This window comes from Pan paniscus, chromosome 8, assembly GCF_029289425.2.
Source record: "Pan paniscus chromosome 8, NHGRI_mPanPan1-v2.0_pri, whole genome shotgun sequence".
In the NCBI taxonomy this organism is placed as follows: Eukaryota; Metazoa; Chordata; class Mammalia; order Primates; family Hominidae; genus Pan; species Pan paniscus.
The window spans coordinates 12,444,463-12,456,779 of record NC_073257.2 but is presented as its reverse complement, the minus strand read 5'-3'; the positions used below and the strand labels follow the sequence as shown (position 1 = coordinate 12,456,779).

The following is a 12,317-nucleotide window of genomic DNA, read 5'->3' as shown; positions in this document are numbered from 1 at the left end:
TCGCTGGGGGTGCCTCCCCCCCCTTCGATGGGGGTCCTAAGGGCCAGTGGGGGAAGAGGGGCTGGCTCTGAGACCCCGCCTCGCGGGGGGTGCCTCCCCCCCTGCGATGGGGGTCCTAAGGGCCAGTGGGGGAAGAGGGGCTGGCTCTGAGACCCCGCCTCGCGGGGGGTGCCTCCCCCCCCTGCGATGGGGTTCCTAAGGGCCAGTGGGGGAAGAGGGGCTGGCTCTCTGTACCCGCCTCGCGGGGGGTGCCTCCCCCCCCTGTGATGGGGGTCCTTAGAGCCAGGAGCAGAAGAGGGGCTGGCTCTCTGTACCCGCCTCGCGGGGGGTGCCTCCCCCCCCGCGATGGGGGTCCTAAGAGCCAGAAGGCTTAGAGGGGCTGGCTCTCAGTCCCCGCCTCGTGGGGGGTGCCTCCTCTCCCTGCGACGGGGGTCCTAAAGGCCAGTGGGGGAAGAGGGGCTGGCTCTGAGACCACGCCTCGCTGGGGTGCCTCCCCCCACTGCGATGGGGGTCCTAAGGGCCAGTGGGGGAAGAGGGGCTGGCTCTGAGACCCCGCCTCGCTGGGGGTGCCTCCTCCCCCTGCGACGGGGGTCCTAAGAGCCAGTGGGGGAAGAGGGGCTGGCTCTCAGTCCCCGCCTCGCGGGGAGTGCCTCCCCTTCCTGCGATGGGGGTCCTAAGAGCCAGGAGGGGAAGAGGGGCTGGCTTTCAGTCACCACAGCTTGGGGGGCCTTTATGTTCTGGTTTTACCCAAGAGTCAGCTGATTTGCTTCTTGTACTAGCAGGGCAGTTGCTGCCAAGGCCCTCAAACAGGGGGGCCATCCTTTAGAAACCCTGTCTAGCTGTTTAGAGAGGTAGGCCACCGGCCTCAGCCAGGGCCCCACAGTTTGGGTTTAAAGTCCAGCTGCCATCTTTTCTCTGACGCATACAGTGGAAAAGGCTTTGTGAGATCCGCTAGCCCCTGGGCTGGGGCTTTCAGAAGTTTTTCCTTTAAGTCATGAAAGACTTGCTGTTGTTGGAATCCCCATTCCAAATGTTGCCGGTCCCCGCCCCCTTTGTGACGTCATACAAAGGCGTGGCTAATACTGCAAAGTTGGGCTCCGCAGTCTACAAAACCCCACAGCTCCTAGGAATTCTCTCACCAGCCTTCTGCCCTTAGGCTCCGGAAGATTGCAAATGACCTGCTTTCTTTCGGATCCCGGGCTGCTTTCGGACACCTGTCGAATAGTAAATCCCAAGTAAGCTACCTGCGGTCGTCGGCAGATCTGAGTTTTCTTCTTGGACACCTAATACCCACAGCCCTCCAGGTCAGTCCTAAGGATCTTAGAATCCTCGATGGGGGTCATAAGCCAGTGGGGGAAGAGGGACTGGCTCTCAGTCCCCGCCTCACGGGGTGTGCCTCCCCCGTGTGATGGGGATCCTCAGAGTTGGGCGAGGAAGAAGGGCTGGCTCTCAGTCACCGCCTCGCGGGGGGTGCCTCCCCTCCCTGCGATGGGGGTCCTAAGAGCCAGGGGGGAAAGAGCGGCTGGCTCTCAGTCCCCGCCTCGCGGGGGTTGCCTCCCCCCCTGCGATGGGGGTCCTAAGAGAAATGGAGGGAAGAGGGGCTGGCTCTCAGTCCCCGCCACGAGGGGGTGCCTCCCCCCCTGCGATGGGGGTCCCAAGAGCCAGGGGGGGAAGAGCGGCTGGCTCTAAGTCCGCGCCTCGCCAGGGGTGCATCCCCCCACTGCGATGGGGTTCCTAAGAGCCAGGGGGGGGAAGAAGGGCTGACTCTCAGTCCCCGCCTCGCGGGGCGTGCCTTGCTACCCTGCGATGGGGGTCCTAAGAGCCAGGCAGGGAAGAGGGGTTGTCTCCCAGTCCCCGCCGCGCGGGGGGTGCCTCCCCCCCACAGCGATGGGGGTCCTAAGAGCCATGGGGGGAAGAGGGGCTGGCTCTCAGTCCCCGCCGCGCGGGGGGTGCCTCCCCCCCTCGCGATACGGATCCTAAGAGCCAGGGGGGGAACAGGGGCTGGCTCAGTCCCCGCCTCGCGGGGGGTGGCTCGCTCCGCTGAGATGGGCATCCTAAGAGCCAGGGGAGGAAGAGGGGGAGAGGATGATGATAATTTCAGCATCGCAGGCTGTGTTCACCCAGCCTGTTAAACTGTTATTAGTATCCTGAAAGGGAGAGGATGATATTACTCCCCATAACAGACAGATATGACTCCCCATCGTAGAGCACGAGGTGTACACCCGCCCTGTGATTTTCTTCCTCATATTCAGAGACCGAGAGGTTGATGTCACTCCCAATATCGGAGGAAGTATACAGCCCCGTGTGAGATGTTCCTTAATGATATTCCACGGCGGAGGGGGTGATATGACTACATACATGGCAGAAAGTGGAAACCCCCCAGGGATATTATTCCCACGATCCTGGAGGGAAGAAGATGATGTTACTTTCAATATGACAGAAGGTGGATGAAGTGGTGGACTGCCCCTCCACACCTGTGAGTATTTCTAGTTGGGTGGGACGAGAGACTGAGAAAAGAAATAAGACACAGAGAGAAAGTGTAAAGATACAACAGTGGGTCCAGGGGACCGGCGCTCAGCACACCAAGGACCTGCACCGGCACCAGCCTCTGAGTTCCCTCAGTTGTTATTGATTATGATTTTCATGATTTTAGCAGAAAGGAATGTAGTAGGAGAGCAGGGTGATGATAAGGAGAGAGTCAGCAGAAGACATGTGAGCAAAAGAATCCATGTCATAATTAGGTTCAAGGGAAGGTACTATGACTGGACATGCACGTAAGCCAGATTTGTTTCTCTGCACCCAAACATCTCAGTGGAGTAAAGAAGAACAAGGCAGTGTTACTGCAAACATGTCTCGCCTCCCGCCACAGGGCAGCTTTTCTCCTATCTCAGAGTTGAACGAATGTACAATCGGGTTTTACACCGAGACATTCAGTTCCCAGGGGCAAGCAGGAGATAGTGGCCTTCCTCCATCTCAGCTGCAAGAGGCTTTCCTCTTTTACTAATCCACCTCAGCACAGACCCATTACGGGTGTCGGGCTGGGGGACAGTCAGGTCTTTCTCATCCCATGAGGCTATATTTCAGACTATCAGATGGGGAGAGAGCTTGGACAATACCCTGCTTTCAAGGGCAGAGGTCCCTGCGGCTTTCCACAGTGCATTGTGTCCCCGGTTTATTGAGACTAGAGAATGGCGATGACTTTTACCAAGTATACTGCTGGTAAACATTTCGTTAACAAGGCACGTCCTGCACAGCCCTGCATCCCTTGAACTTTGATTTTATACAACACATGTTTTTGTGAGCTCCAGGTTGGGTCAAAGTGGCTGGGGCCAAGCGGCTAGGGCAAAGCTACAAATTAACAACATCTCAGCAAAGCAATTGTTTAAAGGACAGGTCTTTTTCAAAATGGAGTCTCTTAGGTCTTTCCTTTCTACATGGACACAGTGACAGTCTGATCTCTCTTTCTTTTCCCTACAGGTGGACACGCCCCCACTGATATTCCTTCTAATTGCAACGTGGGAGAGGAGGATATGACACGCGATATCGCAGGGAGTAGAAACACCCCTGTGATACTGTTCTTCATATTCAGGGAGGAAGAGGATGATATTACTCCCAATACAGACGGGTGTACACCCTCTGTACACCGAGGGTGTACACCCGTCTGTGAAAGAGTTCGTAATCTCCAGAGGGGGAGATGATATTAGTCACAATATGGTAAAGAGGCTGTGAGTCCACGGAGGATCCTCAGAGCCAGCGGGGGAAGAGGGGCTGGCTCTCAGTCCCCGCCTCGCGGGGGTGCCTCCCCCCACTGCGATGGGGGTCCTAAGAGCCAGTGGGGGAAGAGGGGCTGGCTCTGAGACCCCGCCTCGCGGGGGGTGCCTCCCCCCCCTGCGATGGGGTTCCTAAGAGCCAGTGGGGGAAGAGGGGCTGGCTCTGAGGCCCCGCCTCGCGGGGGGTGCCTCCCCCCCCTGCGATGGGGTTCCTAAGAGCCAGTGGGGGAAGAGGGGCTGGCTCTGAGACCCCGCCTCGCGGGGGGTGCCTCCCCCCCCTGCGAAGGGGTTCCTAAGAGCCAGTGGGGGAAGAGGGGCTGGCTCTGAGACCCCGCCTCGCTGGGGGTGCCTCCCCCCCCTTCGATGGGGGTCCTAAGGGCCAGTGGGGGAAGAGGGGCTGGCTCTGAGACCCCGCCTCGCGGGGGGTGCCTCCCCCCCTGCGATGGGGGTCCTAAGGGCCAGTGGGGGAAGAGGGGCTGGCTCTGAGACCCCGCCTCGCGGGGGGTGCCTCCCCCCCCTGCGATGGGGTTCCTAAGGGCCAGTGGGGGAAGAGGGGCTGGCTCTCTGTACCCGCCTCGCGGGGGGTGCCTCCCCCCCCTGTGATGGGGGTCCTTAGAGCCAGGAGCAGAAGAGGGGCTGGCTCTCTGTACCCGCCTCGCGGGGGGTGCCTCCCCCCCCGCGATGGGGGTCCTAAGAGCCAGAAGGCTTAGAGGGGCTGGCTCTCAGTCCCCGCCTCGTGGGGGGTGCCTCCTCTCCCTGCGACGGGGGTCCTAAAGGCCAGTGGGGGAAGAGGGGCTGGCTCTGAGACCACGCCTCGCTGGGGTGCCTCCCCCCACTGCGATGGGGGTCCTAAGGGCCAGTGGGGGAAGAGGGGCTGGCTCTGAGACCCCGCCTCGCTGGGGGTGCCTCCTCCCCCTGCGACGGGGGTCCTAAGAGCCAGTGGGGGAAGAGGGGCTGGCTCTCAGTCCCCGCCTCGCGGGGAGTGCCTCCCCTTCCTGCGATGGGGGTCCTAAGAGCCAGGAGGGGAAGAGGGGCTGGCTTTCAGTCACCACAGCTTGGGGGGCCTTTATGTTCTGGTTTTACCCAAGAGTCAGCTGATTTGCTTCTTGTACTAGCAGGGCAGTTGCTGCCAAGGCCCTCAAACAGGGGGGCCATCCTTTAGAAACCCTGTCTAGCTGTTTAGAGAGGTAGGCCACCGGCCTCAGCCAGGGCCCCACAGTTTGGGTTTAAAGTCCAGCTGCCATCTTTTCTCTGACGCATACAGTGGAAAAGGCTTTGTGAGATCCGCTAGCCCCTGGGCTGGGGCTTTCAGAAGTTTTTCCTTTAAGTCATGAAAGACTTGCTGTTGTTGGAATCCCCATTCCAAATGTTGCCGGTCCCCGCCCCCTTTGTGACGTCATACAAAGGCGTGGCTAATACTGCAAAGTTGGGCTCCGCAGTCTACAAAACCCCACAGCTCCTAGGAATTCTCTCACCAGCCTTCTGCCCTTAGGCTCCGGAAGATTGCAAATGACCTGCTTTCTTTCGGATCCCGGGCTGCTTTCGGACACCTGTCGAATAGTAAATCCCAAGTAAGCTACCTGCGGTCGTCGGCAGATCTGAGTTTTCTTCTTGGACACCTAATACCCACAGCCCTCCAGGTCAGTCCTAAGGATCTTAGAATCCTCGATGGGGGTCATAAGCCAGTGGGGGAAGAGGGACTGGCTCTCAGTCCCCGCCTCACGGGGTGTGCCTCCCCCGTGTGATGGGGATCCTCAGAGTTGGGCGAGGAAGAAGGGCTGGCTCTCAGTCACCGCCTCGCGGGGGGTGCCTCCCCTCCCTGCGATGGGGGTCCTAAGAGCCAGGGGGGAAAGAGCGGCTGGCTCTCAGTCCCCGCCTCGCGGGGGTTGCCTCCCCCCCTGCGATGGGGGTCCTAAGAGAAATGGAGGGAAGAGGGGCTGGCTCTCAGTCCCCGCCACGAGGGGGTGCCTCCCCCCCTGCGATGGGGGTCCCAAGAGCCAGGGGGGGAAGAGCGGCTGGCTCTAAGTCCGCGCCTCGCCAGGGGTGCATCCCCCCACTGCGATGGGGTTCCTAAGAGCCAGGGGGGGGAAGAAGGGCTGACTCTCAGTCCCCGCCTCGCGGGGCGTGCCTTGCTACCCTGCGATGGGGGTCCTAAGAGCCAGGCAGGGAAGAGGGGTTGTCTCCCAGTCCCCGCCGCGCGGGGGGTGCCTCCCCCCCACAGCGATGGGGGTCCTAAGAGCCATGGGGGGAAGAGGGGCTGGCTCTCAGTCCCCGCCGCGCGGGGGGTGCCTCCCCCCCTCGCGATACGGATCCTAAGAGCCAGGGGGGGAACAGGGGCTGGCTCAGTCCCCGCCTCGCGGGGGGTGGCTCGCTCCGCTGAGATGGGCATCCTAAGAGCCAGGGGAGGAAGAGGGGGAGAGGATGATGATAATTTCAGCATCGCAGGCTGTGTTCACCCAGCCTGTTAAACTGTTATTAGTATCCTGAAAGGGAGAGGATGATATTACTCCCCATAACAGACAGATATGACTCCCCATCGTAGAGCACGAGGTGTACACCCGCCCTGTGATTTTCTTCCTCATATTCAGAGACCGAGAGGTTGATGTCACTCCCAATATCGGAGGAAGTATACAGCCCCGTGTGAGATGTTCCTTAATGATATTCCACGGCGGAGGGGGTGATATGACTACATACATGGCAGAAAGTGGAAACCCCCCAGGGATATTATTCCCACGATCCTGGAGGGAAGAAGATGATGTTACTTTCAATATGACAGAAGGTGGATGAAGTGGTGGACTGCCCCTCCACACCTGTGAGTATTTCTAGTTGGGTGGGACGAGAGACTGAGAAAAGAAATAAGACACAGAGAGAAAGTGTAAAGATACAACAGTGGGTCCAGGGGACCGGCGCTCAGCACACCAAGGACCTGCACCGGCACCAGCCTCTGAGTTCCCTCAGTTGTTATTGATTATGATTTTCATGATTTTAGCAGAAAGGAATGTAGTAGGAGAGCAGGGTGATGATAAGGAGAGAGTCAGCAGAAGACATGTGAGCAAAAGAATCCATGTCATAATTAGGTTCAAGGGAAGGTACTATGACTGGACATGCACGTAAGCCAGATTTGTTTCTCTGCACCCAAACATCTCAGTGGAGTAAAGAAGAACAAGGCAGTGTTACTGCAAACATGTCTGGCCTCCCGCCACAGGGCAGCTTTTCTCCTATCTCAGAGTTGAACGAATGTACAATCGGGTTTTACACCGAGACATTCAGTTCCCAGGGGCAAGCAGGAGATAGTGGCCTTCCTCCATCTCAGCTGCAAGAGGCTTTCCTCTTTTACTAATCCACCTCAGCACAGACCCATTACGGGTGTCGGGCTGGGGGACAGTCAGGTCTTTCTCATCCCATGAGGCTATATTTCAGACTATCAGATGGGGAGAGAGCTTGGACAATACCCTGCTTTCAAGGGCAGAGGTCCCTGCGGCTTTCCACAGTGCATTGTGTCCCCGGTTTATTGAGACTAGAGAATGGCGATGACTTTTACCAAGTATACTGCTGGTAAACATTTCGTTAACAAGGCACGTCCTGCACAGCCCTGCATCCCTTGAACTTTGATTTTATACAACACATGTTTTTGTGAGCTCCAGGTTGGGTCAAAGTGGCTGGGGCCAAGCGGCTAGGGCAAAGCTACAAATTAACAACATCTCAGCAAAGCAATTGTTTAAAGGACAGGTCTTTTTCAAAATGGAGTCTCTTAGGTCTTTCCTTTCTACATGGACACAGTGACAGTCTGATCTCTCTTTCTTTTCCCTACAGGTGGACACGCCCCCACTGATATTCCTTCTAATTGCAACGTGGGAGAGGAGGATATGACACGCGATATCGCAGGGAGTAGAAACACCCCTGTGATACTGTTCTTCATATTCAGGGAGGAAGAGGATGATATTACTCCCAATACAGACGGGTGTACACCCTCTGTACACCGAGGGTGTACACCCGTCTGTGAAAGAGTTCGTAATCTCCAGAGGGGGAGATGATATTAGTCACAATATGGTAAAGAGGCTGTGAGTCCACGGAGGATCCTCAGAGCCAGCGGGGGAAGAGGGGCTGGCTCTCAGTCCCCGCCTCGCGGGGGTGCCTCCCCCCACTGCGATGGGGGTCCTAAGAGCCAGTGGGGGAAGAGGGGCTGGCTCTGAGACCCCGCCTCGCGGGGGGTGCCTCCCCCCCCTGCGATGGGGTTCCTAAGAGCCAGTGGGGGAAGAGGGGCTGGCTCTGAGGCCCCGCCTCGCGGGGGGTGCCTCCCCCCCCTGCGATGGGGTTCCTAAGAGCCAGTGGGGGAAGAGGGGCTGGCTCTGAGACCCCGCCTCGCGGGGGGTGCCTCCCCCCCCTGCGAAGGGGTTCCTAAGAGCCAGTGGGGGAAGAGGGGCTGGCTCTGAGACCCCGCCTCGCTGGGGGTGCCTCCCCCCCCTTCGATGGGGGTCCTAAGGGCCAGTGGGGGAAGAGGGGCTGGCTCTGAGACCCCGCCTCGCGGGGGGTGCCTCCCCCCCTGCGATGGGGGTCCTAAGGGCCAGTGGGGGAAGAGGGGCTGGCTCTGAGACCCCGCCTCGCGGGGGGTGCCTCCCCCCCCTGCGATGGGGTTCCTAAGGGCCAGTGGGGGAAGAGGGGCTGGCTCTCTGTACCCGCCTCGCGGGGGGTGCCTCCCCCCCCTGTGATGGGGGTCCTTAGAGCCAGGAGCAGAAGAGGGGCTGGCTCTCTGTACCCGCCTCGCGGGGGGTGCCTCCCCCCCCGCGATGGGGGTCCTAAGAGCCAGAAGGCTTAGAGGGGCTGGCTCTCAGTCCCCGCCTCGTGGGGGGTGCCTCCTCTCCCTGCGACGGGGGTCCTAAAGGCCAGTGGGGGAAGAGGGGCTGGCTCTGAGACCACGCCTCGCTGGGGTGCCTCCCCCCACTGCGATGGGGGTCCTAAGGGCCAGTGGGGGAAGAGGGGCTGGCTCTGAGACCCCGCCTCGCTGGGGGTGCCTCCTCCCCCTGCGACGGGGGTCCTAAGAGCCAGTGGGGGAAGAGGGGCTGGCTCTCAGTCCCCGCCTCGCGGGGAGTGCCTCCCCTTCCTGCGATGGGGGTCCTAAGAGCCAGGAGGGGAAGAGGGGCTGGCTTTCAGTCACCACAGCTTGGGGGGCCTTTATGTTCTGGTTTTACCCAAGAGTCAGCTGATTTGCTTCTTGTACTAGCAGGGCAGTTGCTGCCAAGGCCCTCAAACAGGGGGGCCATCCTTTAGAAACCCTGTCTAGCTGTTTAGAGAGGTAGGCCACCGGCCTCAGCCAGGGCCCCACAGTTTGGGTTTAAAGTCCAGCTGCCATCTTTTCTCTGACGCATACAGTGGAAAAGGCTTTGTGAGATCCGCTAGCCCCTGGGCTGGGGCTTTCAGAAGTTTTTCCTTTAAGTCATGAAAGACTTGCTGTTGTTGGAATCCCCATTCCAAATGTTGCCGGTCCCCGCCCCCTTTGTGACGTCATACAAAGGCGTGGCTAATACTGCAAAGTTGGGCTCCGCAGTCTACAAAACCCCACAGCTCCTAGGAATTCTCTCACCAGCCTTCTGCCCTTAGGCTCCGGAAGATTGCAAATGACCTGCTTTCTTTCGGATCCCGGGCTGCTTTCGGACACCTGTCGAATAGTAAATCCCAAGTAAGCTACCTGCGGTCGTCGGCAGATCTGAGTTTTCTTCTTGGACACCTAATACCCACAGCCCTCCAGGTCAGTCCTAAGGATCTTAGAATCCTCGATGGGGGTCATAAGCCAGTGGGGGAAGAGGGACTGGCTCTCAGTCCCCGCCTCACGGGGTGTGCCTCCCCCGTGTGATGGGGATCCTCAGAGTTGGGCGAGGAAGAAGGGCTGGCTCTCAGTCACCGCCTCGCGGGGGGTGCCTCCCCTCCCTGCGATGGGGGTCCTAAGAGCCAGGGGGGAAAGAGCGGCTGGCTCTCAGTCCCCGCCTCGCGGGGGTTGCCTCCCCCCCTGCGATGGGGGTCCTAAGAGAAATGGAGGGAAGAGGGGCTGGCTCTCAGTCCCCGCCACGAGGGGGTGCCTCCCCCCCTGCGATGGGGGTCCCAAGAGCCAGGGGGGGAAGAGCGGCTGGCTCTAAGTCCGCGCCTCGCCAGGGGTGCATCCCCCCACTGCGATGGGGTTCCTAAGAGCCAGGGGGGGGAAGAAGGGCTGACTCTCAGTCCCCGCCTCGCGGGGCGTGCCTTGCTACCCTGCGATGGGGGTCCTAAGAGCCAGGCAGGGAAGAGGGGTTGTCTCCCAGTCCCCGCCGCGCGGGGGGTGCCTCCCCCCCACAGCGATGGGGGTCCTAAGAGCCATGGGGGGAAGAGGGGCTGGCTCTCAGTCCCCGCCGCGCGGGGGGTGCCTCCCCCCCTCGCGATACGGATCCTAAGAGCCAGGGGGGGAACAGGGGCTGGCTCAGTCCCCGCCTCGCGGGGGGTGGCTCGCTCTGCTGAGATGGGCATCCTAAGAGCCAGGGGAGGAAGAGGGGGAGAGGATGATGATAATTTCAGCATCGCAGGCTGTGTTCACCCAGCCTGTTAAACTGTTATTAGTATCCTGAAAGGGAGAGGATGATATTACTCCCCATAACAGACAGATATGACTCCCCATCGTAGAGCACGAGGTGTACACCCGCCCTGTGATTTTCTTCCTCATATTCAGAGACCGAGAGGTTGATGTCACTCCCAATATCGGAGGAAGTATACAGCCCCGTGTGAGATGTTCCTTAATGATATTCCACGGCGGAGGGGGTGATATGACTACATACATGGCAGAAAGTGGAAACCCCCCAGGGATATTATTCCCACGATCCTGGAGGGAAGAAGATGATGTTACTTTCAATATGACAGAAGGTGGATGAAGTGGTGGACTGCCCCTCCACACCTGTGAGTATTTCTAGTTGGGTGGGACGAGAGACTGAGAAAAGAAATAAGACACAGAGAGAAAGTGTAAAGATACAACAGTGGGTCCAGGGGACCGGCGCTCAGCACACCAAGGACCTGCACCGGCACCAGCCTCTGAGTTCCCTCAGTTGTTATTGATTATGATTTTCATGATTTTAGCAGAAAGGAATGTAGTAGGAGAGCAGGGTGATGATAAGGAGAGAGTCAGCAGAAGACATGTGAGCAAAAGAATCCATGTCATAATTAGGTTCAAGGGAAGGTACTATGACTGGACATGCACGTAAGCCAGATTTGTTTCTCTGCACCCAAACATCTCAGTGGAGTAAAGAAGAACAAGGCAGTGTTACTGCAAACATGTCTCGCCTCCCGCCACAGGGCAGCTTTTCTCCTATCTCAGAGTTGAACGAATGTACAATCGGGTTTTACACCGAGACATTCAGTTCCCAGGGGCAAGCAGGAGACAGTGGCCTTCCTCCATCTCAGCTGCAAGAGGCTTTCCTCTTTTACTAATCCACCTCAGCACAGACCCATTACGGGTGTCGGGCTGGGGGACAGTCAGGTCTTTCTCATCCCATGAGGCTATATTTCAGACTATCAGATGGGGAGAGAGCTTGGACAATACCCTGCTTTCAAGGGCAGAGGTCCCTGCGGCTTTCCACAGTGCATTGTGTCCCCGGTTTATTGAGACTAGAGAATGGCGATGACTTTTACCAAGTATACTGCTGGTAAACATTTCGTTAACAAGGCACGTCCTGCACAGCCCTGCATCCCTTGAACTTTGATTTTATACAACACATGTTTTTGTGAGCTCCAGGTTGGGTCAAAGTGGCTGGGGCCAAGCGGCTAGGGCAAAGCTACAAATTAACAACATCTCAGCAAAGCAATTGTTTAAAGGACAGGTCTTTTTCAAAATGGAGTCTCTTAGGTCTTTCCTTTCTACATGGACACAGTGACAGTCTGATCTCTCTTTCTTTTCCCTACAGGTGGACACGCCCCCACTGATATTCCTTCTAATTGCAACGTGGGAGAGGAGGATATGACACGCGATATCGCAGGGAGTAGAAACACCCCTGTGATACTGTTCTTCATATTCAGGGAGGAAGAGGATGATATTACTCCCAATACAGACGGGTGTACACCCTCTGTACACCGAGGGTGTACACCCGTCTGTGAAAGAGTTCGTAATCTCCAGAGGGGGAGATGATATTAGTCACAATATGGTAAAGAGGCTGTGAGTCCACGGAGGATCCTCAGAGCCAGCGGGGGAAGAGGGGCTGGCTCTCAGTCCCCGCCTCGCGGGGGTGCCTCCCCCCACTGCGATGGGGGTCCTAAGAGCCAGTGGGGGAAGAGGGGCTGGCTCTGAGACCCCGCCTCGCGGGGGGTGCCTCCCCCCCCTGCGATGGGGTTCCTAAGAGCCAGTGGGGGAAGAGGGGCTGGCTCTGAGGCCCCGCCTCGCGGGGGGTGCCTCCCCCCCCTGCGATGGGGTTCCTAAGAGCCAGTGGGGGAAGAGGGGCTGGCTCTGAGACCCCGCCTCGCGGGGGGTGCCTCCCCCCCCTGCGAAGGGGTTCCTAAGAGCCAGTGGGGGAAGAGGGGCTGGCTCTGAGACCCCGC

The 12,317-nt window shown here is 58.6% G+C and overlaps 3 long non-coding RNA genes across 3 annotated transcripts; all 3 read left to right on the top strand.

The window, feature by feature from the left end:
* The first annotated feature begins 153 nt into the window (after window positions 1–153).
* On the top strand, window positions 154–3,881 carry LOC129393160 (uncharacterized). The gene is made up of 3 exons (XR_008619839.2): window positions 154–1,304; window positions 2,253–2,476; window positions 3,478–3,881. It is a non-coding gene; the product is annotated as an uncharacterized LOC129393160 (long non-coding RNA).
* A 378-nt stretch (window positions 3,882–4,259) lies between these two features.
* On the top strand, window positions 4,260–7,987 carry LOC129393159 (uncharacterized). Its single transcript, XR_008619838.2, has 3 exons — window positions 4,260–5,410; window positions 6,359–6,582; window positions 7,584–7,987. It is a non-coding gene; the product is annotated as an uncharacterized LOC129393159 (long non-coding RNA).
* Window positions 7,988–8,374: 387 nt separating this feature from the next.
* Window positions 8,375–12,093, top strand: LOC129393158 (uncharacterized). The gene is made up of 3 exons (XR_008619837.2): window positions 8,375–9,516; window positions 10,465–10,688; window positions 11,690–12,093. It is a non-coding gene; the product is annotated as an uncharacterized LOC129393158 (long non-coding RNA).
* The last annotated feature ends 224 nt before the right edge of the window (window positions 12,094–12,317 follow it).